General features: G+C 39.4%; 1 protein-coding gene across 3 annotated transcripts in view; it reads right to left on the bottom strand.

Moving 5' to 3' along the window:
* The window catches only part of LOC140736914 (dual specificity testis-specific protein kinase 2-like), an 83,757-nt gene extending 68,362 nt beyond the window's left edge, over positions 1-15,395 (bottom strand). Inside the window, exons 1-2 of one of the 3 annotated variants that reach the window (XM_073062946.1) lie at positions 15,274-15,333; positions 13,866-13,900 (exon numbers count right to left, since the gene is read on the bottom strand). The gene's annotated coding sequence lies outside the window, so the exon portion shown is untranslated. Of the gene's footprint in view, positions 1-13,865; positions 13,901-15,235 lie in introns of all 3 variants that reach the window. The other 2 variants (XM_073062944.1, XM_073062945.1) reach the window with 2 other exon arrangements.
* Between the last annotated feature and the right edge of the window lie 11,313 nt (positions 15,396-26,708).

Below are 26,708 nucleotides of genomic sequence, written 5' to 3'. Positions count from 1 at the left end.
CTATAAGTATAAATAACCAGAGAATACAGATTTAAGGTAAAAAAAAAACAAATAAATTTGAGAGGCACAAACTGGAAAGAAGCTGAGCTATTCAGCAACAAATGTTTCCCTAAAACTGACTTAAAATATATCAGAAACTTAATTTAGCTGCCTTCATTCCATATCCACTAATACTCTTAACCAGCGCAAATTTCAAAACTTCAAATCAGTTCAGCATCCAATGACATTCCCTGTGTGCAAATAGACCAGTCTTAACATTTTGAGATTATGCCAGCTTGTTCAAAAATTCCTCAGCTCCCTTGCAAAGGGGAAATGGAAGCTATTATCAATACCAATTATGAAAATTCTGGAATAATCCCTTCCGTGGAATGAAATCTGCAACTTTTACTACTCTGGCACACATGCATCTTATAAACCAAATATGAATGGCACAAAAATGCTCTCTGCAATGGCCAAAAAGGCATTTTGGGGAACCTAGGATTAGGGAGAGTGAGGAGATAACTGATCAGTTACAGGGAATTAGTCACCCTGAAGTTGCAGGAAGCAAGTAGCTGGGTGATTGTCAGGAGGGATAGAAATATAAATAGGCATTTAGAGCAGAGCACACCTGTGCCATTTCCCACAAAAATAAGATTACTGCTTTGGATACTTTTGTGGGGGATGACCTCCCAGGGAATGCCACAACGACCAGGTTACAGGTACTGAGCATGGGTCTGTGGTGCAGAAGGGAAAGAGAGAGAAGGGAGTGGTAGTGATAGGGGATTCAATAGTGAGGGGAACAGACAGGAGATTCTATGGACATGAATGTGACACCTGGATGGTATGTTGTCTCCCAGGTAACAGGGTCAGAGATATCTCAGATCGAATCCACAACATTTTGCAGAGGGAGGGAGAGCAGCTAGAGATGTTTTGGTACATATTGGTACCAATGACATAGGAAGGAAAAGCAGAGAGGTCCTGAAAAAGAGATTTTAGAGCTAGGTAGAAAGCTGAGAAGCAGGACCTCCAGGGTAGTAATTTCTGGATTGCTAATTTTGAAATTTACTACTTCCGCTAAGTTACAATTTCTCTATTTAAAATTGCTGTTTTTGTCACCAACAGATTTTTTAAAAATCTGGTCATTACCTTTCAGCTTGTCCATACGTACAAGCATTTGGTGTTTTACGTTGGAGAAGAAACTTCACAACAGTACAGGCTTCCCCCCGCTATCCGAAGGTAGAGCGTTCCTATGAAACCGTTTGTAAGCCGAAATGTCGTAAAGCGAAGAAGCAATTACCATTAATTTATATGGTTCCCAGACCCAAAAAAACAACCTACCAAATCAAAGCAAATAACACATAAAACCTAACATAACACTAACATATCGTAAAAGCAGGAATTATATGATAAATTTACACCCTATATAAAGTAGAAATAGATAGATAGATAGATAGATAGATACTTTATTCATCCCCATGGGGAAATTCAACTTTTTTCCAATGTCCCATACACTTGTTGTAGCAAAACTAACTACATACAATACTTAACTCAGTAAAAAATATATGCATCTAAATCACTATCTCAAAAAGCATTAATAATAGCTTTTAAAAAGTTCTTAAGTCCTGGCGGTTGAATTGTAAAGCCTAATGGCATTGGGGAGTAAATTGTAGTAAATATTGTAGGTATGGTGTAGCTTCGCTTATCGAACTTGGGAAGGCAGCGAGCCAAAATCAATTTGGCAAAAAAAAAAAAAAAAAATCGGCACATACACGCATACGCACGTACACACATGCGCAAACAACTGCCCGCACAAGGCTTCACGGTCATTGTAGTCTTTCTCAGGGTAAACACAGGTATAAAGCTGACGTCTTTTTTTCGTAAAAGTGAAAATCCTCTTTGGTTAACGAAAACAGGTACTAATGCAAGTCTTTCGTAACAGCAAGTTGTCGTAAAGCGAACGTTCGAAAAGCAGGGGCCACCTGTACACGGACACAAAAAGGGCATTCTCCACCAACCACCCCTCCCCCACCCACAACTGGAATGCTTGGGAACCTCAGTTAATTTTCTTCCCAATATCAATCTGCAACTAAATAGCAGCATTCACAAAACAAAATCTAAAATCAATAATTCACCCCTCAGAAATTTTCCTTAAGGAAAAATTCTTCCCCATCATGATGTACAATGACCTACAGCAAGGATTAAGCACACAAGATCACCTTGTACATCATGGCAACAACCTATCTAAGGCACTACAGTATCCTACTGCCTCCACATACAAGAATACAAGTAGGTAATTAATTCTAACATCCAAGTCAGATACCTCAATGAGATGAATGTTGTATACTCCAATTGCATTTATTTGCAATGGTGCGATAAAAAATATTAATACCATGACAATGCTCTATTTAAAATTCAACACTGCCTTATAAATCAAGTGGCACAGAGTAACAATCAGATAGTCTTCAGAAAGCCAAGGTATTCACCTTCTTTAAAGTTCTCATGTTTCATTGTTTTACAACATCGAATCACAGTGGATTCAATTTGTATTTTTTGACACTGATCAACATAAAAACTTTCAAGCCAAAGTGAAAACAGATCTCTACAAAGTGATCAAACTTAATTCCAAATATAAAACAAAGTAATTGATTGCATTAGTATTCACTCCCTTCAAGTCAGTTTTTAGTAGATGCACCTTTGGCAGCAATTACAGCCTTTGAGTCTGTGTGGATAGGTGTCTATCAGCTACTCCATCAGGTTGCACGGGGATCATGAGTGAACAGCCTATTTCCAAGTCCAGCCACAAATTCTCAATTGGATTGAAGTGTGGACTCTGACTTGGCCATTCCAACACATTAACTTTGTTGCTTTTAAGTCATTCCTATGTAGCTTTGGCTTTATGCTTGGGGTCACTGTCTGGCTGGAAAACAAATCATCTCCCAAGTCGCAGTTCTCTTGCACACTGTATCAGGTCTTCCACCAGGACTTCCCTATATTTTGCTGCATTCATTTTACCCTCTGCCCTTTACAAGCCTTCCAGGCTGATAGCCAAAAAGCTCAATTTTGGTTTCATCAGACCATTGAACCTTCTTCCTGCTGACTTCAGTCTCATATATGCCTTACGGCAAACTCTAGCCGAGATTTCAAGTTAGTTTTTCTTCCCCACAACAGTGGCTTTCTCTTTGCCACTCTCCCATAAAGCTGCGACCGGTGAAGCACCCAGGCAACAGTTGTTGTATGCGTAGTCTTTCCCATCTCAGCCACTGAAGCTTATAACACCTCCAGATTTGTCACAGGTCTCTTGCTGGCCTCCCTCACTAGTCCCCTTCTTGCATGGTCACTCAATTTTTGAGGATGGCCTGCTCCAAGGAGATTTTCAGCTATGACATATTCTTTCCATTTCTTGATGATTGACTTAACTGTACTCCAAGGGATATTCAGTGACTTGGAAATTTTCTTGTATCCATCTCATGACCTTCCAATAACCTTTTCGCAGAGTTGCTTGGAGTGTTCCTTTGTCTTCATGGTGTAGTTTTTGCCAGGGCACTGACTCACCAACAGTTGTATTCCCCCTCCCCCCATTTGAAACACCTTGACTACACACAGGTGCTCTCCATTTAACTAATTATGTGTCTTCTAGAACCAATTGGCTGCACCAGTTTAATGAGTCAATACATATGCAATAAGTTCGTCATTTTTTGTCATTAATTTAGATCACTTTGTCGAGATCTGTTTTCACTTTGACATGAAGAATCTTTCTGTTGATCACTGCTAAAAAAAAAGCCAAATTAAATCCACTGTGATTCAATGTTGTAAAATAAAATAAGAGATCATCCAATGGGGTGAATTCTTTTCACTGGCACTGTACATAATCCAAATGAATGGCACAACAGGTTTAAGGAGCCAAATAGTTTATTGCTGTTCCCACACAAGGCAGAATAAATTCAACACTGATTCATCTCATAACCTGAGACAATCTCACATAACAAAAGAGAAGAAACGGGTATTAAATGTCCTGTAAAGTGCAACCCGTTCATCATTGTGAAGAGTGAAAAGCAAAAATCTAAGAGCACCAGTGGCATGAATCTTGTAGGCAGCACAATAAGACAGGAATAAAGCGGAGTACTCAATCAGAAAGACATGATAGAAATCAATGTGGCCTCATGGAAAAGCCACATAATTAACATCTGTCATGGTATCAATAAAAAACATTAGAAATGACTAGCAAGATTTCTAGTATCTGATATCAAGATCATTAAAAATTAGTTTCACTTTGAGTTGTTAAGCTTTCAGAGTTTGTATGGATGCACTCTAAGTCTAAATTGTTCCTTTTCAGATACTCCAACTCAATCTGAAAGCAATATTATAAAAAAGGAACAACAGAACAAAAATACTTTCCATGTTTTCTCACACCAACAAAAAAGTGTTGTAGCAGTTAAACTAACAATTCTGTTCCTGTTTGTCAACATAAACAACCATTGTCAGAGACACTGTTTTTCAAAATTCCCTACCTCAAAAATCATTTTGAATGGAAAATGAACCTAAAACTACTTGGACTATAAAATGGAATACAAGTCAAAGAGCACAAGTCCAGAAGGGTTTCATTTAAATTGAATGAGCTACAAGTCCTTGTCTTACCCATTTACTTCGATAGTAAAATAAGTTAAACCAGCAATACTTTATAATACAAACATAAATAAAAGGCTTAATGGGGTGACTAAAGAACTCATCAAGAATGCCATTTTATATCCCAGTTAAATATGACATCTCTTTCATTAATTATTTGAGGAAATTTCATCTTAAAAGTAAATGAAGTCCCTCTTTAAAAACAGAGCAGTGTTACAATAATTTCATATGCACTTCTTTCTGAAACTCAAATTTCCTCCTTGTCATCTTTCCTACTTCTGACAAACTTGTTACTAAAAATGAGGTGCATAAAATGTATTAGCACTTATAAATTGCTTAAAATAACATGCATATTACAAATTACTAAATTATGCTCAATCCTTTCATTGCTTAGTTTATTATCCTAACTCACAAATTCAAGTTAAAGCTGTACAAGATAAAAATAGGCCTTTAGGCTATTGCATCGATACATCATGTCTGTCTTAACTAATCCTACTTGCCTGCACAAACCCCTCTATGCCTTACTCACTCAAGCACCTGACAAGATGCCTCAAATGTTACTGTTCCTATCTCCATCACCTCATCTGCTAGCTCAACCCAGATATCCAACTGATATTTTGAAATATCAGTTTGAAACCCTTTAAACTTCCTCCCTCTAAACTTATACATATGCCTTCTGATTTTAGACTCTCCTAGCATGGGAAAGAAACTATCACATTTAAGCCTCTTAATTTTATTATGTTTTATCATGTCACCTCTGTGTCATCACTGCAGCATGGATAAGTGGGCAGAAAGGCCAGTTTCTGTGCTGTATTACTTTGACTTGTCTTCCCATCCTTGTGAACCTTTACTGCATCCTCTTTGGCTTAATCGTATCCTTCCTGTCGTATGGTAAGCAGAACTGCACACAATACTCAGAATAGCTCGACTAACACTTTCTACAGCAGTAACATGACATCCTGTAACTCTTATACTCCATGCCTCGGCCAAAGGAGGCGAGCACATTATGTGCTTTCGTCAACACCATCTACCCAATTTGCCACTTACAGGGAATTTGGAACTTGTATTTCCAAGTCAATTTTTCTGTTCAACAACACTCCCCAGGACCCTGCCACTTACTATGTGCATCCTGCACTGGTTTAACTTACTAAAATACATCACTTTACACTTGTACAAGTAAAATTTCATCCAACATTCCTCAGCCCACTTTCTCAGTTGAACTATATCATGTTGCAAACTTAGACAACCTTTATCATTGTGACCTTACAAAAATTTTGGTATTAGCTGCAAATTTGCTAATCATTATCATTCAATCATTAACATACATGACAAACAAAGGACCCAGCACAGCAGTTGTCATAAGCCTCCAATCTTCTATGACCATTCTCTGCTTCCTACCACAAAGCCAATTTTGTATCCAATTTGCTTGGTCACACTGGAGCCTACAGACTAGGCAAGAAGGTTAGAACATCATGTGGCACCTTCTCAACAGACTTACTAAAGGCAACAGCTTCTGTCCTGGTCTTATCAATGTTCTTAATTACTGCTTCAAATCAGCATTATTCTTCCCAGTGGAGGTCAATTATTCTTCATACATATCAATCAACATTAATATAGCAACAAAATTATGAAAAATCATACTGTTTCACAGAAAATCTGGGAAAAACAAGCAGAGAAGCAGCAATTTTCAGTTGGTTAAATAGTTGGGTCTTCTAATAAAAAATACAGGGCAATGTCAAAGTGGTGGGAGGAATTCCATTTTATATTGTCTTGTCAGATGAAGATAAAACCTTTAATGATGCTGCAGAACACAAGCTGAAGCTGGAGGAATACATGCAGTCTCTTGCCATTCAATAAGATCATGGCTTAACTTTTACTTCAGAAGCACCTTACCACAGTATGTGCATATTGTTTGTAATATCAAAGAATCATTTGCACTACCTTGGGTATATCATGGGTCTCTTGGCTAAAGAACTCCAAGAATTCACTCTGCTCAAATTGAATCAACTTCTCATCTCAGTCTTAAATGTCCAATCTCCAAATTTGAAGAAATAGATGTTGGGAGTGAAAATGACTGTCAATACAGTGTCCCCACATCCATCCTTCAATACCAATTAGAATGTCATTTCAATGTGATGACTTGTTCTAAAAGCAATACAAGATTGATCTAAAACAAGAGAAAATCTGCAGATGCTGGAAATCCAAGCAACATACGCAAAACACTGAAGGAACTCAGCAGGCCAGGCAGCATCTATGGAAAAGAGTACAGTCGACATTTAGAGCTGAGACCCTTCAACAGAACTGGAGGGAAAAAAAACGAGGAATCAGAAGTTTAGAAGTGGTGGGAGGGGAAGGAGAAACACAAAGTGATAGGTGAAACCAGGAAGGGGAGAGGGGAAGGAAAGATCTGGAAAGGTGATTGGTGAAAGAGACACAGGGCTGGAGAAAGGAGAATCTGATAGGAGAAAACAGAAGGCCATGGAAGAATGAAAAAGGGGGAGGAGTACCAGAAGGTGATGGGCAGACAAGGAGATAAGGCAGAGGGGGAAATGGGGTGGGGAATGGTGGGGGGGCAAGAACCCATTACCAGAAGTTCAAGAAATCGATGTTCATGCCATCAGGTTGGAGGCTACCCAGATGAAATACAAGGTGTTACTCCTCCAACCTGCATCGTGACAGAAGAGACCATGGACTGGCATGTCAGAATGGGAATGGGACTGGGAAGTGGAATTAAAATTGGTAGCCACTGGGAAATCCCACTTTTTCTGACAGAGCGTAGGTGCTCGACAAAGCGGTCTCCTAATCTGCATCGGGTCTCACCGATATACAGGAGACTGAACCAGTAACAGTAGATGACCCCAAAAGACTCACAGGTGAAGTGTCGCCTCACCTGGAAGGATTGTTTGGGGCCCTGAATAGTAGTGAAGGAGGTGGTTATAGGGACAAGTGTGGCACTTGTTCCGCTTGCAAGGATAAGTGCCAGGAGGGAGATTAATGGGGAAGGACGAATGGACAAGGCAGTCACTCGTCTAGGGAGTGATCCCTGCAGAAAGCTGGGGAGAGAGAATGTGCTTGGTGGTGGGAACTGTAACATTATCTGGACTTCCACTCACCAAAGACAGTGCCTGATCCAATGTGCCTTTAGTTTCAGCAACAGCTCTGACAAGCAATTCACAGCTTTTATTTACCCATCTTTTCTCTCAGATGTCCACGTTACTTTACCAGCCAGATCCTCAGCATTCATGCTTTTGGCATGCCACCCTAGCCTCTCCCAAACAGAGAGCTTTCCTAAGACCAATGCATCTCTGCAACTTAAAGCCAACATGTTCTTTTCTCAGTTACCCAATTCTTAAGTTTGTTCTCCCACAGATACTGCCCGATCTGCTACTTCCTATTTTTTTTGTTATTAGCCAAAACTGGTTGGTAAACAAGAGAGCAGCTTGACAAACATTATTCAGTCGAGACTAATTAAGCTGTGCATACCTAACAACAGATATTAATTATACTAAAGCAAGAGTGAGGAACTAGTAGAAAACATTACACTGTGACAACACAGGTAGATAGGGTGATGAAAATGGTGCTAGGACTCTTACCTTCAGCAAGGCATTGAGTACAAGAGTTGGGACATATAATTACAGCTGAAAAACACATTGTTGACACTACACTTAGAAGTACTGTCTGCAGTTCTGGTCACCTAGCTACTATAGAGAAACGTCATTAAGCTGGAAAAGGTGCAGGTTCTACTCATTTGGAGGTTACAGAGATTCAGTATGGCACCAAAAGACACAAATTTCTCTAGATGTACAGTGGAGAGTATTCAGACTGGTCACAGCACAACATTTCAAGAAGCTACGGAGGTTTACAGATACAGCCAGCTCTATCACCATCATCCGCAGATTTTCTCTTGCTTGCAATTCCACCAGCATCAAGGTCTTGAAGAGGTGGTGTTTCAAACCAGTGGCGTACATCATCATTTCACCATCTTGAATGTCCTCTTTTTATTACGATCGGACAGGTGGTATGGGAGCCTGAAGATTCAGTCAGTGAATCAGGAACAGCTTCTTCTCCTCTACCATCAGATTTCTGAATGGTCCAAGAACATTACTTCATTATTACCTCTTTTTGCGCTATTTCTGTAGTTATTATAATTTTATAAATTTGCACTGTATTGCTCCACAGAACAACATTTCATCCTATTTGTCAACAATAATAACCCTGATCCTGAGTAATCAAAGTATGTTGGAAGTTATACAAAAGTATATTAAAGAACAAAGAACTTCATTCAGAGAAAACTATCAATATTGCAGAGTAAGAACAAATTGCAACACCTGGTTCTTCCACAATTTAATACAAACTGTACTTAATTTCAATTAACTTGTTTAAATCCCAATTTCCAATAACTGAATATTGTCTTTTAATTCTACCTTTATTTATCTACAAGAAATTATAAGCAAATTTGAGAAATTTATATTATAGTGGGTGCCTCTTCCCAAGAAGACTCTTAAAGCAATATTTTTACAACTGTCCATTGCACTGTCCTGGTGGTCAATAATCCTTCAGGCACAAAGCTGAACTGCATGTGCTTCCTTTGCAGTTTTAGAACTTACTTGTTAAAGTGTACTTCTCTGGCCTGAAACAGAAGCACCATTGGCTGTTAACATTCATTATTCACTTACAACTCTTTGCAAAATGGAACAAAATTAACCACTTTAACCTACAGGAAGACTAATAAAAGATCCAAACAAACACCTACTGACCAAAAAATTCTGGCCAAAATCAGACATAGATCACAGGAAATCCTCTTGATAGAAGATTCTTTCAGAAAATATCAGCAGAGAACCCACTAACTTGATTAGATTTGGAAAAAAAACTATTTTTGCTTTCAAATTGCACACATTAAAAAAATTCAAATGTATTACCACATTATGACGAAAATTAAATGGGACAAAAAAGCTGCATTAAGCAGCAGCTTGCATGGACATAGTACCGAAAAGAGCTTCTTTTGCAATTTCAGAACAGTACCTTTCAATCCGTGTCTTACCCTCACCTGGCTGGAGAGGAGGCTGTAGATATTGTGGGAATGGGAAGTGGAATTAAAATGGCTGGCCATAGAGATCTTGGCTTTTGCCCACCTTCCAGCTGCATTGGCCCTTTTCCAGTTCACCTGCCACTCAAACCAGTGCACTGACAATGCCAAAGCCTCACTCCTACACTCAGTCCTGTCCCACTTAGGGAACAATGCCTCCGACATCAGGATGTTCTTCATCGCCTTCAGCTTGACATCTAACATGATCATCCCTCAGAAGTTGGTGGGTAAACTCCTAGTTGGGACTCAATGCCCCTCTCTGTAACTGGATCAATCCGAATCAGAACTACCCACATGCAGACTACAGCACCTATCAAAATCCTGATAAGAGATGGCTGGCTGCAAAGGGATCTAATAAGACTCTTAAATTACATAAAACTTTGCAAACAGCAATAATAAAAGATCACATACAACCAATGGCATTAGCGAAGAAACCCTGCATCAGGAGACAAAAAATGTGATATTCTGCAGATGAGGGAAATCCAAAGCAACATACACAAAATGCTGGAGGAACTCAACAGGACAGGCAGCATCAATGGAAACGAATAAACATCTGATGTTTTGGACCAAGGCCCTTCTTTGGGACTGGAAAAGGGAAAGATGGCAGAATAAAAAGGTGAGTGAGGCAGAGAGAGAGCTAGAAGGTGATGGACAAAGCCAGGTGGGTAGGAAGGCAAAAAGGCAAAGATGACAACTTAATGAACTTTGAGAGAATGTTGTGCCCTCAGAATACTAAAAAAATGCAATAAGAGAATTGAGAGCAGAGACTAACCACACTTTAGCTAGTAAGAGAGAATCAGAAAGAAAACATAAACTGTAAGTTCTCAACCTCTTGACCAATAAGAAGGACAGAAAAAGGCAGATGATAATGATGATGCATAGCATATGCCTCCTTTATGGAAAGAAGAGATCAAAAGGAGAATTGTTAAAAAAAAATAGGCAAAATATTTATTTTTACCCAGACAGCATTGAAAACTAAAAATTATTGTCATAGGTATTAGTGGGAACTGATTCTACAGAAGAATTTTAAGAAGCTAGATAAACATGAGAGAGAATAATGGAAGATTGTTTTCAAGGGATTAGATGGGAAGAACAGGATCAAATGGCCTAAGCATGCTGAATATAAAAGCATGTCTCAGCCCAATATGTCAACTGTTTATTCGTTTCCATAGATGCTGCTGGACCTGCTGAGTTTCTCCAGCATTTTGTGGGTTCCTCTGGATTTCCATCTCTGCAGAATCTTGTGAGTATCCAAAACGTGCCTTGCAATTCTATAGATTCAATAATTAAGCAGTACTATGAATATAGTAATATAGTAAGCTGATGATTCACTGTAACAACTTGATTTAATGGGTGTGGGTTCAATGATGGCTCAAAGGTTAATTCACTGCACAGTATGAAGAGATACTGAATAAGTAGTCCCAAGTTCAAGTTTTTCCTCAGATAGGGTGGCTTTAGGAATCTCTCAACAGCCAACAATATTCCTATATCAGTTTTTGTGAGAATCATGCAACACAAGTAGCAGCCTTTAGCTAACAATACTGCTTAAAGAAACCTTTTCAATTATTTATTTGCAAATGCATGTCCAATATCCTTTTGATAATCACTTCCAAGCAGTTTTCAGGCAGCACACCTTACATCACATTGGCCCCAACTATGCAGGCTTTAGCCAACTGTTCCCTTGAAACCATTGGTGTTCAGCTATTCAAACTGAAGTCTAAAAGCAGAAGTTCAGGTCTCACTGACACATTCAGGCAGGGAGATGAATCTTGTTCACTATCCTGCTGGACACCAGCCATAGCGAACTGTAGCACACCAATAGGCCCAATTGGTCATCTAGTCTGTGCCAACCTGCTTTTCTGTCTAGTTCCCTCTATCCACACCCAGACATAGTCCTCCATAACCCCCACTCATCCATATACCTATCTAAACTTCTCTTAAATGTTGCAATTGAACCCACATTCACCACTTTGCTGGAAGCTCATCTACACTTGCACAAGATTCAAAGAAGCTCCACCTCAGATTCCTCATAAATATTTCACATTTCACCGTAAAGCTCTGACCTCAGTTGAAAAAGCTTACCCATTTATACCCCTCAATTTTATATACTTCTATATGATCTTTCTCCTAGGCTGCATGGAATAATGTCCTAACCTATTTGTTCTTTTCCAACAACTCAGGTCCTCAAACCTGGCAACATTCTTGTACATTTTCTTTGCACTCTTTCAAGCTTACCAATATCTTTCCCTAAAGGTAGGTGATCAGAATACTACAAATTCAGCCTTGTCAATATCTTGTACAAGTTCATCCTTGCTCCTAAACTCATATGAAATCCAAAGTATTTATGAAGACCAAAGTGGTAAAAGTAGTCAGTATTCAGATCTGGCACAGGATCTGAAACTTAATTGATTTCCATGGAATATATGCAAGGCAAGTAAATTTTTAGTAAATAACATGCTTCCAAATATTTCTAAGTGCTTTTGAGTTTATTTTTTATCTTCAGTTCCACTGTACAAGTTTTTAAATGCCTTTTGAAGTTCAAAATGCTTAAATTGTTAAATTCATACAAAGCTTGCATTTAAAACAAAGCTCTGCCCCCAGTACTGTCACCTGTCAGAATTGCAGAACAGACCCAATGGGCCAAATGGTCCAATTCTGCTCCTACTGTATGTCTTATATTTCAGGGACAGAGTCTCTGCAAAATACTTTTTATGGCTGGCCAGTGTCCAGACTTTGCCATACAAAGGGCAGAGGTACAAGTAATTTCAGCTGTAAATTGAGACCACAAACAACAGTGCCAGGTTAGGACTTGCTGCATTCAATTATTCTGATCATTCCAATAACATTTAACACTCCATTTTAAAATTTATTCATAGGAATAAGTAGGGCAGGGGTTTGTCAAAGGGAGAAGTGCAGTATTACTAAAAATGCCAGCAGCCGAAGTTTCTAGAGTTGGTTAGAGAAGTTCCAGTAATAGTACCACTACTTACATTTTAATATAAATGTCATTGCCCGACACTTATGTCTTACAAGTTATGGCATTCATTGGTTTGTTTCAGATGCTACTGAAAGTAGGGATTGGTTGCTTCATTATCCGTGCAGTAGCGAATGGAAACTGACAGGGCAATTTATTGAATACTGCAGAACCATCAGCAAGCATCCCCATTTGTGTAAAAGACCAGTTCATTAATATGCAGCTGAAACTGCTAAGATCTATGATACTCTAGGTACACCTGGGGCTGGGATACCAGGGCAGCATGGTAACGTAGTGGTTAGTACAACACTTTACAGTACAGGAGACCTGGGTTCAATTCCTGCCCCAGTCTATAAGGAGTATGTACGTTCTCCCCATGACCACATGAATTTCCTCCAGGTGCTCCAGTTTGTATCCAGTCCAAAGACATGGTAACAATAAAGAACGTTGTAAATTGTCCTGTGATGAGGGGGTTGCTGGGCAGCGTGGCTTGAAGGGACAGAAGACTTATTCCATGCTGTATCTCAATAAATAAACTAGCCAACAACTACACTATTTCCCTTTGTGCTGAGATGCTGGCACAGTTCTATTAGTGTCTTAATTCTCAGAGTTCTGCAGAAGAACACTCAGTGCTGGTCTAGCTTGTTATCTACAAAGAAAGAGAATGTGAAATTATTAAGTAAACAGTACAAAAGGTCCTAAGCACATCTCTGCTACAAGGACTGACAGATAGCCACCCCAGAATTAATCTAGAAACAAATTGATGTGGCTCAAATATGAAGAATTTCACGTCGGCTGCAGTGTATGCAGTATTATTTAACCACGACTAACAATCAAAGAAAGTACCATTGCACACGGAAAATTATCACAAGAGGGCACCCTTTATAGAAGTGTTTCCAAATGCTATATGCAATTGTCAGAAACATTTATTCCTCTCAAACATATTGAGGCAGTGGAAAAATGCAACAGTCAAAAGACATAAAACAATGTCCAAAGTTCTTAAAAATGTTACACAGTCAAGGCCGAAAGTCATGACATATTGCATGTTAATTGGTTACTGAAAGTTATTCCTTCATGTATATGACTGCAAAACAGTATAAAAAGGAGAGCACATCACAAGTGTCCAGGGAAAGCAGAAGAAGAGGGATAGGCTGATGGGAGTGTTTTTCTGTGATCTTGCATGAACCACTTAGATCGACTGACCTTCTCCTTGGTGATAAAACCAAAAGAAACACTACCTGGAATAAGAAATAACAAATTTACTCATAATGATGGCCATTATGTGTGACTTCAAAATATATAATTGGGAGTTACACACCACACCACTATGCTTTACGTAGTACTTTCTGGAACACCCTTCTAAATTCTATAGAACAATTCTGTAGAACAATTTGTATGAATTTCAGTAAACTAATAGCACCAGCAGAACACCCAAAAACCACCAGTGAGTTCCAAAGAAACAACTTTTAAGTTGAATCCAGATACCATGTAATACGGAAGACTGTACTGGAATTGCAGAGGACTTGTTGAGTCTTGAATGGACAACAATTTTAACTAATTTCTGACCTAAATTTGGGATAGGCACACTAATAAAGACCATTTCAAACTTTTAAAAAGCCAACCTTAAAACCTATCATGAAACAAATGGCCTAGGTTATATTGATATTATAATTTCATTGCATTACCCTATAATGTTACCTGCAATGTACCCCGAGTGCACACCTCAATAAAACATGGACAAATTAAATATGGACAAATTTCCTGCCACCGTATTAGCACCACCATTATTAAATAGATTGAAAGTTCTGTTTCCTCTGATAAACCACATCCAAGTGTCAAAAGAGCTAAAAAATCTCACTCAAAAATTTAAGCATAATCTGTCACACGAAGAATGTTTTCTATGCAAATATTATTCATAAGACTCAGAAACGATCAAAAACGTGTTAAGACAACATGTAGTGCTCATAAATCACACTCAAAAACATATCAAGTGTAGAAAGATATTATCTTAAAGTCTTTAAGCTAGACAAAATAAAATTCTGTTCAACGTTTCGTTGTGCGCCAAACTTAAGTGACAAGTTATAATCTTCACCGATCGAAGAAAACCTTTAAATGGAAATTTGCATTTAGGAAAAAGGGGGTCCTAGAAAACAGCTATTTGATTAAATGAACTCGCTAAAATCGCAATTTTTACTACATGCCGTAACGGGTCTTCGAAACTGTAATTTTTGTTCGGCAAGTTAGTTGATACATTTCCTGTTTTAAGTGCTGCAACTCGCAGTCATTGTAAACAAACACCGTACTCCCTGAGGTGGAGCTGGCTGGCTCTCAACTCAGGAGATCGAGAAAACTCAGATCAACATTAACACCACCATTCCAACCCAGTCCTAATGCAAATAGGAAACGTGTCACGCCCCTACTCCACCAGTGTTTAACTGCGTTGGTCCACGTTAATCGACTGGAGTGTGCGGCCCGGTCCAACAATCGGCCACGTTCCCAGGTTCCACACAGTGCATTAAAGAATTGACTCCCTCTCAACCAATGCCAGTGACAAGCAGCCCAGCCTGACTCACCGCCTCCCGTTTAACTGAGCCGCCAAACTCGCACTTACAGAGTGCTCAGACGTCCTGGCCGTTACCCAGCTCCTTTTGTCGCCCAGCTGCACAACTACGTTGGCCCGGGTGGTGCAACGGAACGATGCTGGAGACTGACAGCGGGTTTCCGCCACTCAGCAGCCGAGTGGGCGGGATTACTCGGAACCACGTGACGGGGAGCAGCGAACCCGACAGCTGCCGCTGGCGTCTGCGCATGCTTGTCGCTGCCGGCTCTAACGATGGAAACTCCCGCCTAGTCACGGAGCGGCTTTCCTTTACGAATGGTAAACTTGACATTAACCAGAGATTTGCTAAGAGGTCACCACTTTCACCCCGATGTATGGATGACTTGTCTTCGTTCCACTTCAGTTTTAAAATTCTCACCCTTTAGTTTCAATTCCTCCATGGGGCTAAATTCCCCTTTGCCAACTAAATTACCCGCTGATTCCGGGATCTTACTCATGTGTAAAGTTAATGAATTCTTCAACTGTGCGGATGCCCGAATCTCGAGAATATTCTCCTTGAATTGTTATGCCTCTACCTTGTTTCCTTCGAACCAGTCTCTTCCTCCGCGCTTTTGGCCAGCTGCCCTAGAGTGTCTTGGCAACATTACTGAGGTGTATTTATACTTTAAAAATGTAAACAAGTTGGTATTCAGGTAATATCTATATTAAATACATTTTACAGAAGTTTTTCCCTGCCATAATTTCAGACAATTTCACACAAAGTAATCGACTGTGTACAAAATTGAAGCTCAAACGAAACAGAACCCTTGCTTAAACTCTAAATATTTTGCCACCCGCCTACCCGACATGACAAAAATTATCAAGCTCTGCAAACGTCCACTTCGTCCAACACGGAGAACAGCCACCCATGGATCTATGTGGCTATTTTTAAAACTTTTTCGTCGACACCTACCGATAAGCAGGTTTGTTTATAAAGAGCCGCCAAACCTGGTCCAATCCTACATGGACAAACACTACAATTCCTACAACACTACAAACGCACAGATTCAACTCCCTCCCGGCTCGACAATACTGTATAGCCAAAATCCACGGAAAGACGAAAATGTAATTTAACCAGAGGAACCGCAATGTTTAGGGTAGACTCACCGTCACCATCTTCAGGGCAACGAGAGACAGGCAACAAACTCTGACTTGGGCGGACCGCTTCCTTGATACTTAGAACCAACGTACAGGAACATTCCTTTTTGCTTTGCAAGTTAAAACCCATTGCTGCTGCTTTGCCATTTGTCCGCTTCCATTTCTAAAAATTTTCTTCGCCCTTGACTTCTTTTTCAACCTCTTCTGCTTCTCTCGTGTATTTATTTATATTACAAGAAGCTTGGTTGCGAAGATTAACTTAACTATTGCTTCGTTCTTTATTGTTTTTTTTCTGTGGGAAAATATCTCCCATCTCTCCAGAAACATTTTATAAAATATCAGACAAGATTTAGATTGTCTTTCTTTCTCTGTCTGACTCTTCCTTTGTTTCATATATCAGTAATTAACATGTTTACATTTTCATTTGCCAAGTAAACTTCAGTGAGAAAATTGAAAACTTGCTGTTTCATTCAAAGTTTTTTTTTGAAATATTAGCCAAAATATGTTTTTGAAATTTTGGAGTATTATTTAAAATTCATTTTATACGATGTGGGTTTCTTTATGAGACCAGATCTATTACCCATCCCTTATTCTCCTTCAGAAGTGATGGCTCGCTATCTTTATTTTAGCCAGAGGATAGTGAATCTGTGGAATTCATTGCCACAGACAGCTCTAGAGGCCTGGGTATTGGGTGATAGATCCTTGACTAGTAAGGGCACCAAAGGTTACAGGGACAATCAATGAGCCATGATCAAATGATGTCATGGGCTCAATGGGCCAAATGACACTGTTCCAATGTCTTATGACCTGTCAAACATATTAATGTAGTTTATAGTCATTTTATGCTGTAGTAATATTCATAGACTTATTAATCATCATAGGACGTAGGTATCATTGGCAGTTCTATCTGTAAGGATTTTGCACATTCTCCCCATGACTGCATGAATTTCCTCCAACTGACCATAAGTTATAGGAGCAGTATTAGACCATTTGACTCATTGAGTCTGCTCTATCATTTCATCTTGGCTGATCCATTACCCTTTCAGGCTCAATCTCCTGCCTTCTCCCCATAAGCCTTCATGCTCTGGCTAACTAAATTTGTGTGAATTTTCTCCCACAGTCTAAAGATGTACCAGTTGGTAGGTTAATTGGTCATTGTAAATTGTCCCGTGATTAGGCTACGGTTAAATCAGGGGTTGCTGGGTGGTGTGGCTCGAAGGACCAGAAGGACCTAATCCATGCTCTATCTCAATAAATAAATAAAAATAAATTGCCGCATTGAATATTAATCTTTAATTGTCCTTCGCAAGATAATGATAACCCACCCTCTTGAATTATTGCAGACCTGTGATAAAGGTACATCCACAGTGTTCTTACAGTAATGCAGAGCTCCAGAATTTGGAACCAATAAAAATAAAGGACTATCTAAATATACAGGAGTGAAACTTGCATATAATGATATCATAAGTCCCAAGTGCTCTCCCATGGTGCCCATGAAACCTATAGGATGTCTGTCATGCCTGCATTCATGCACCATTAAAGGCACTCTGCCTTGTCTTCTTGCCTGCCTGTACTCACAATGCTACCTGTACCAGGCGTCCTGCAAACTTGTTTCTGCCCCATGAAGTTGCATGAAGCCCTAAATTTGTGAAATTAGCTTTCCAGTCATAATTCAAGATTATTTAGTGTCATTTCCAGTACACAATTGTAAAGGAGAATGAAATAATTGTTTCTCCAGATCTGATGCAGCAAAAAAAAAAGAACAGTAAGATAAAGAACACAGTAATTAAAAATGCAATAAATATAAATACTTAAGATGGCTTATATACATAGCTTGATTACATGTCCATAAAGTGATGCTAGGCATGAAGTGTCTGTACATAAGTGATTGACAGGAAATGATGAAGTAGTGGTGGAGGGGTAGGTTAGTGGGTCGAGGTGTTGATCAACTTTACTGTTTGGAGAAAGTCATTGTTTTTGAGTCTGGTGGTTCTGGCTTGGATGCTACATAGCCTCACACTTTGAAATGGTACATAGAAGAGAGAAGGGGCTTGTCCCATGGGACAACCCCTTCTGTCCACAATGTTGTGCTGAAGTAATTAACCAATGAATCCTAATTAATTTCTTTTCCCCACACATTGACCACATCACTCCCTTCCTGCATTGTCAAGTATCTATCTAAGTGTCTCTTAAATGCTCCTGTGCTATTTGCCTCTACCACCACTCCTAGCAATGCACTGCAGCCTCCAACCACTCTGTGTACTTCCCAAACAGGCTAAAGAAATTTGGTATATCTTTATTGACCCTTACCCATTTTTACCAAGGCAGCATATAAAAAACATTCATAAAAACTTGATATGGCAACATGACCACAAGAAACTGCAAAGAGTTGTGGATACACCACAGCACTTCACTTCACTTCAACATTTTGTGTGTTCTTCCCCTCTGTGGACTCTTAGCTACACTTCTTGCAGCTTCAGGAAAGCAGCTAGTACAGTCAAAGACTCAACCCATCCTGGACGTTCCCTCTTCTCCCCTCTCCCATAGGGCAGAAGATTCAAAAGCTTGAAAGCACATACAACCAGCTCAAGGACTGCTTCTATCACACTGTTATTAGACTCTTGAATCAGCCTCTTGTATGATAAAATGGATTCTTGACCTCACAATCTACATTGTTATGATTTCGCACCTTATTGTTTGCAAATATTGCAATTTCTCTGCAGCTGTTTTACTTTATTCTGCATTGTTATTGTTTGATCTGTATGAATGGTATGCCTAACAAGCTTATCACTGCATCTTGATAAATGTGACAATAATAAACCAATATAATTTGCCTAGCATAATTCCTTTCTCCTTTCCCCTTAAAAACATGCCCTCTTGTACTAGATATTTCAATCCTGGGAAAAACATACTGGCTATCTATCAATCCCTTGCATAATTTTATAAACTTAAATCAATCCCCTCACACTCACTGCTCTACAGAAAACAGCCCCAGCTTTTCCAACTTCTCCCCATAGCACGTCTTCTAAAGCAGACAGCATGCTGGTAAACCTCCTCTGTATCCTCTCCAAAGCCTCTATATCCTTCCTATAATGAGGAAACCAGAACTAGATGCCATTTCTAAACGTGACTTAACCAAAGTTTTACAAAGCTGTAACAGAACTTTCTGGCTCTTGAACTCAGTGCCACAACTAACAAAGGTAAGCATGCCATGTTCTTCTGTCAATCTATGTGGCCAATTTTAACGAGCCATGTACCTGGACCTCAAGATCCCACTGTAAAGGATTCTATCATGAACTGTGTACTCTCCCTTTATGTTGGATCTCCTAAAGAGCAATGCAGTACCTCATTCTTGTCCAGAGTAAACACCATAAGCCACTCAGCCCATACCTGTAACAGATTTCTATCCCAATGTATCTTTTGACTATCTTCTATTCAATCCACAATGCCACCAATATTTCTGTTGTCTTCAAATTTACTCACCTCCCCCATATTGTCATGCAATATGAGGTCCCAGTACAGATCCTTGTGGAACACCATTAGTCACAGACCTGCATACATGATATTGTCTTTGGAGAGAGTCCAGAAGAGGTTAGAGGATGATTCCAAGAATGAGCGGGTTAACATATATGAGGAGCATTTAGCAGCTTTGAGGCTGTACTCACTGGAATTTAGAAGAATGCAGGGGGATTTTATTGAAACCTACTGAATGTTAAAAGGACTAGATAGAGTGTATGTGGAGAGGATGTTTCGTATGGTGGGGGCATACAGAACTAGCGGGCACAGCCTCAAAATTGAGGGGTGACCTTTTAGAACAGAGGTGAGGAAGAATTTTTCAAGCAAACAGTAGTAAATCTATGGAATGCTCTGCCACAGACAGCTGTTAAGGCCAAGTCCATGGGTATATTTAAGGTAGATGTTGAGAGTTTTCTGATCAGTCATGGTGTCAAAGAATATGGCGAAAAGGCAGGTGTATGGGATCAGTGATGATAGAATGGAGGAGCAGACTTGATGGGCTGACTAGCCTAATTCTGCTCCTATGTCTTAAGGTCTTATGCAGAATAAGGCCCACCTTTACATGGGTAAGCCAATTTTGTTTCCAATCAACAATGTCACTGTGGATCCCATGACTTCTAATTTTCTGATGAGCCTACCAACATGGGATCTTGTCGAATGCTTTACTAAAATCTATTTATACAACATCCACTGCTCTACCCTCAAACACCTTCATTGCCTCCTCAAATAACTCAGTCTGATTAGTCAGGCACAACCTGCAGAGGCATCAAGACTATGAGACTAGGACACAGTATGCAACTTGCTTCAGACCCTCCAAAAAGCCCTAGAGGTCTCTGATTTTTAAATGGACCATTCAAATTAAAATGCTTCCTCCAGATAACTCAAAAAGGAGCTCAAGGATCTGTGAACAAAATGAAGAAGAACCCAGTGGACAAATTGGTAAGAATAGTGGTCTATATCCCTTCCAAGCTAACTAAAATTATCAATATCAGATTATGCATGATTTTGTGTTTCTCATGAACAGCCCTCAAAAGTGATTTGCATTGTAATTCTAGCTCTCTTTGTGAAAAGTTAGACACCGCTCTTCAGGGCAGCAGATGTTGTTGGTTTAGATCGATTTTTCAGAGGATCTTTGGCAAGTTGATGTAGTGCAATTGTGGATGGTACAGAGTTTGTTGTGATGTTAGTAATGAATTGACAAGACAACACAGGGTCCCAATCAAGCAGACTTTTTGGTTGCAGTTATCAAAATATTTGTTCATATTCATGACAGCATAGTGGAAAAGTTTTGGAGGAAATTGAGCCACTTTCAACACAACATTTTGACTTTGACCTGTTCTCATTGAAACTGTTCATATGAATGATATGGTTAAGCTTTGAGTGATGTTAATCCTGCTAATTATCAAAGGAAGGTGTTTAGACTCTTTCTTGCACCCATGGCATGAATGATGCTGTGTATTATCAACATGTTGCATGATAAGATCGTCTAGTGGGATCATTTTTTTAACAAGTGCTTACATGTAGATCTGTACCTCCTTACAAATGGAAAGAGGATGGAAAATTCAGAAAATAAATGACTGTAAGTGTCCCACACAACTGAGTTGTAACATTGGCATCAGCAAAGAACTATGATTGAAAAATGGCTATATTTTTTCCATATAAAAAGTACACATAGTCAAGGGAAAAAAATCAATTTTACTTAAATAGATTGTAACAACATTATCTGAATTTCCCATCTATTGCTATTTACTTCTGTTTATCACATATTTTGTATGTTTCCACACTATTGCAAATCCATTCCTTTGCTTTTCCAGTACCGGAGAGAATATTACAATTGCTGTTAGTCTGTAGCTGAACAAAAATCCATTATAGTTCCTTTGTCTTGGGTAAACCATTGTTTATAAATAATATTCTTTGCTTTAGTGGAAGCTATCTACAAAAATCTGAAAAATATGTAGGAAAGAAATACTTTCCATGAAATGTAACAGTAAGTTGGGGTTTAAAGGATGGCAGGAAAATCAAGTGCTGGCATCAAATTGTAATTTTGCTTTGCGTTAAATAGGTTACAAGATCATAGATGTAGATCTCCAGGAGCAGCTGCTGATTAATTTTCAAGCCTTTCTTTATTATTTCTAGTGAAGTATATTTGGGATTTTCAGGGAATATCTTGTAATTGGCATTACTCTGTGACATATCTGGAAGTTCAACTATATTTTAAAAGAACTTTAAAAATGAATGATGTTTTTCATTTTTCTGCTTATCTTTCCATTCAATAATTATTTTGCCATTTTTCTGTGAATGTAACAATGTAGCATATTCTTAATCTGCACTGCCAAACCTGCCCCATGAATAGTTCAGGAGCAAATTTTCAGCTTCTTTGTAGGGAGACATACCCCAGTTTTTTTTGGCCATTGCACTGAGTCGTTGTGTTTGTACAGTGCTTGAATAAAGATGGCTGCTATAAGCCAGTTTTGCTGACCTTAGCCAGACAAAATCAGCAAGTGGGGCAACACTCTGCAGCTCCTGGAGTGGGAACATGGCAAGATCATGATGTGAGTGGAACCAAATATGTAATCAGATGTGGGTTCAGGATTGTAGACTGGAGTGTAGTAGTAAGCAGTCCAGCTGTACAAATAAAGAGCAATGTGAAAAGGGCCAGGAGCAGGGACACATATCTGTGTGGATGGAAGGTGGCTGGGAATGGGGCAAGACGTGTGGACAGAATGTAATTAGCAAAGCAGCCAAGTGTGTGGATGGAATGTGTTACAATGGGATTGAGCTGCAGATGGAACGAGGCTGGGAATGGAGCTAGTGGTACAGACAGAACAAAGCTGGTTGTGGGACCAGATATGTAGATGGAAGGTGGTTGATGGGCTTTTGGATGGAATTTTGTTAAGAAAGCGGTCAGGTGTACAGAAACCTGAATGGGGCAGGGGGATGGGCCGCATGTTTGGTTGGAATGTGGCCCAGAAGGGAAGGAAGCAACGTGTGCAGCCCAATAGGCAGAATCAGACTGGTGCTGGTTCAGGAGATAGGAAGACACGTGGGAGCATGGCCAGGAGATGGGATGTGTGTGCCCGAAGTGCAACAAGGTCAGGGATGAAGAACTAGTTTATGAAGCATGACCAGCAATGTGGGCAGGTGTGCCTGGGGATGAGTAAAAGGAAGGAGTCTATATGAAAGTTAAGTCAGAGAATTGGAGAGGTTGAGGGGGAATACTCAGCAACAGGAAGGATAGAGAATCTGAAGGAATAGGAGTGACAAAAGGCTGCAAGAACGAGACAATGAACAAGTGCACTTGTGTCATTGATTCAAAGAGAGATACGGCACAGAAACAGGCCCCTCAGCCACCAAGTCCATGCTGACAATCTACAGCTCAATTAGAAGAATCTTCATTAATCCTGCCCACAATCTCTTTAACACCTCATAGATTCTACCACTCACCGACACTCCTGGGACAATTTACAATGAGTGATTAACCCACAATCTCAGAACTTTGGGATGTGGGAGGAAGCCAGAGGTACAAAGGAAATCCATGCAGACACAGGGAGAATATAAAACTCCTCAGCAGAGATCAAAATGAATCGAGTGCCTGGTGCTGTGAGGCAGTGGCTATACCACGAGCGTGTGTGTGTTTATCAGAAAAAAAGATGGACACAGTGCATGCATGTCAAGTAGTACCAATGGTTGTACTTGCAGTTTTAGACCCCTTACATAATGAAGAATTTGCTAACACTTGATACAGTTCAGAAAAGACTCACCAGGCTAGTTTGTGAAACAACAGATTTTTCTTATAATGAATGAATAAAAAGTTAGACCATATTTTTTGGCATTTAGGTTCAATTTTAGTGTTCTCTGACAAACCCAGCTGCATGTTCATTCTGGTTTACCATGCCTAGTATCAATCTCAAAAGGCATGTTTCAGTCACTTATTTTATACCAACAGTCATTAGTTCAATGTTTATTAAATAAGCCTCCTTTAGATTGTACACTATAGACACATCTATGGAATTCCAGTTTTTACCTGGTTCTCCTATGTGGTGGGAACGTCAGTGAATTCAGAAATGTTAAGCACTGTTTGGTTTCTTGTTTTCACTTTGTTTGCTTAACTTTATGTTGTGGCCTTTTGCAACCTAAATACAATATTTTTCTTGCTTGACTGCATCTTGAGGCTGCACCTACATACCCCATTGTAAGGATTTTACTTACTTTTTGGAAGTGAGTTTTGATGTGCTTCAGAACACTATATTGCAATACCATACATGGAACAATCTGTTTCACTTGTAAATCCTGAATTATCTTACTTTCCAATTCCACTACTTGAGTAATGTTCAATGCATTTTCAAAGAACAGATTAATCTCTGATGACAACCCAACACTATGTCAGATTGTAGCTTGTTCTCCAGCATCTGTGAGGGTGCAGAGTATTTTAATCTTGTGTTAACTTTCTCAGTCTGGCCACATACTCAGCCAATATTTTGATGGGTTTTCTTAACTGTGAAACCAATTTAAATCTTTGCAGAATATCAATTTACCATGGAATAAAATGATTCTTCAACAATTCCTTTAACTCTTAAACATCTGATCAATGGGTCTGTTTATTTTCTTATTTGGATTCTACAGCCTCAGAAGGATTCTTATTAAAGTATCATGAATTCCTTCTAATCAGAGCAGTGACTTTTTGGGGACAGCTCTTAGAGAATAAAAGCAAATTGAGAAAATAGCCAGATTCTCTTTGTTTAATTGGGACACAGTGCTGCTTAATTGGGACAGGAGACTGTTGCCAAACAGTTTCTAACTAGCATCAGTCACATGCACACCATGTGGCCATTGGATACTACACTATGTTTAGAGGAAATAGTTGTTAAATAGCATCACTTGTCTATTTGTATTGAAAAAGCAGTGGTCGTTGTCATTGATAGTTGGCAAATAATAAGACAATTCAGAATTGTTTGCTTACTCCAGTTTCAAGCATTCAAGCTTAGAGATGCCAGAAACAGCCGGAGGTGAAAATGAAATTTTTTTCAACAACTTTAACAACTGAGGAAAAACAAAAAATTTGAAGGTATCAACAATCATCTTGAATGTTACAATGAAAATGAAGATTTGGATGATGCAATCATTGAAAGCGTTGTTTGAAGGCAGTCCTTTACCTGCACTAGGTGTTTGCACTGATTTAGTTCATTTACAGTCAATCACACGAACACAGCAGCATACGCTGGATGAATTCCTCCACCAAAAACTATTGAGAACTAATACGCAGTTTTATAGTACTGTAGTAGCTTTGGTGATGTTCTAATTTGTTCTGTATTTCATTTAAATACATAATTCATTATTCAGTTAAACAGTAGTTTGTCTTTTTTTATACTTTTTAAAATCTATTTCCATGAAACTTTGGCTAATTGGGGCAAAATATAATGGTCCTGATATGTCCCATTTAACTGGAATCCACCAGATATATAGAAGTTCCCATAACACTGTCTATGTAGACTAATGTTAATTTCCAACATCAACATCATTTGCAGCAAGGAAATTTCACAATGTACCTTCTGTATCTATGGCTGAGAGCCAATTGCTGCAATCAAGTCATTTTACTTTTTTTTAATGTTCCAGTTGTTTTTGGGAAAAAATAGATTTCTCCAATCGTACATGACTTATACAGCTATACATTTCATTAACAATTTTCCTCATTGCCAATACGAGAGGTGAATGATAAGTTCATGACCCAAGGTAGAAGGAGATGAGTTATACAGCTCTCATTACATGCACATGCAATTCAACTCTTTGAGTGAAAATGCAGAAAGTTTGAAGTTAATAACTCATCACCCCATGCTGTGGACCTCTTCTGGAGGTCCAAGACGCAAACTTCTACAAAGAAGGGATCCGTATACTCCACGACCGCTGGACTAAGTGAGAAAATGTAGGAAAAATAAATGTGCTAGGTTTTCTACAATTGACTCCTTCTACCTTAGGCCATGAACTTATCAATCACCCCTCGTAAGTGCTTTCTTAACAAAAGGTACAGACTGAGTTTTATCCTCTTGGTCTTTTTATTTATTGCTTGTAAGATTGCTGAGCTAGCCTTTGTCTGCCAAACCCAATCCTAGAAAACAAAATGACATTCGCTGGAGATCTGGCAGTAACAGCAAAATAACTTCCATTGCATCCTGACCTCGGAGGAGAAGATGCAGGAGTAGAATGACATACAAAGGAATCTTGCCATTTACCAGTCCTAAGAAATGTGATCCTAAATGTGAGGTCTGCTTTTTCTGATGAATGGACAAAAAAGTAATAATCACCTGAAAGATATCTCATTGGAATATTCAGCAAGTATGCATTTCTGAGAGGTGGTCCAATACTTTTCAGAAGATAGCGACACTGTGGAAAATTCAGACCTGGTAAATGCAATGGAGTTTAAGCAGTGCCCTTGAATGTCCTTTTAGTAGAAAGAGAGGTGGAGGGGCAGGTAGTGTTGAGGAAACAGAAAGCCAGGCTCCACGTCTTCATTCTAACAACTTTCTACAGGAACATCATCAGAAGGTTCCTGTCTGGTTGCATCATTGTGTGGTACAGGAGCTACATGGCATCGGACCACAAGATCCACGGAGGATAGTAAAAGCCACTGAGAGCATCACCAGAGTCTGTCTCCCTCCTTTGAGGCCCTCCATTGGTCAGGGTTGACCATGGACGTTGCATCAATAAGCAAGCCAGGGCAGTACAATGTGGAAAGCAAGCTGTTGCCCACGCAGCAGGCTCCCCCTCTCCACACTGCTGATGAATCCAAAGGAACAGCAGAGACCGATACTGTTTGGCTCCAGCATCATTGAAGGACA

This window comes from Hemitrygon akajei, chromosome 12 (genome assembly GCF_048418815.1).
Source record: "Hemitrygon akajei chromosome 12, sHemAka1.3, whole genome shotgun sequence".
NCBI classification, from domain to species: domain Eukaryota; kingdom Metazoa; phylum Chordata; class Chondrichthyes; order Myliobatiformes; family Dasyatidae; genus Hemitrygon; species Hemitrygon akajei.
This window is presented reverse-complemented; position numbering and strand designations above follow the sequence as displayed.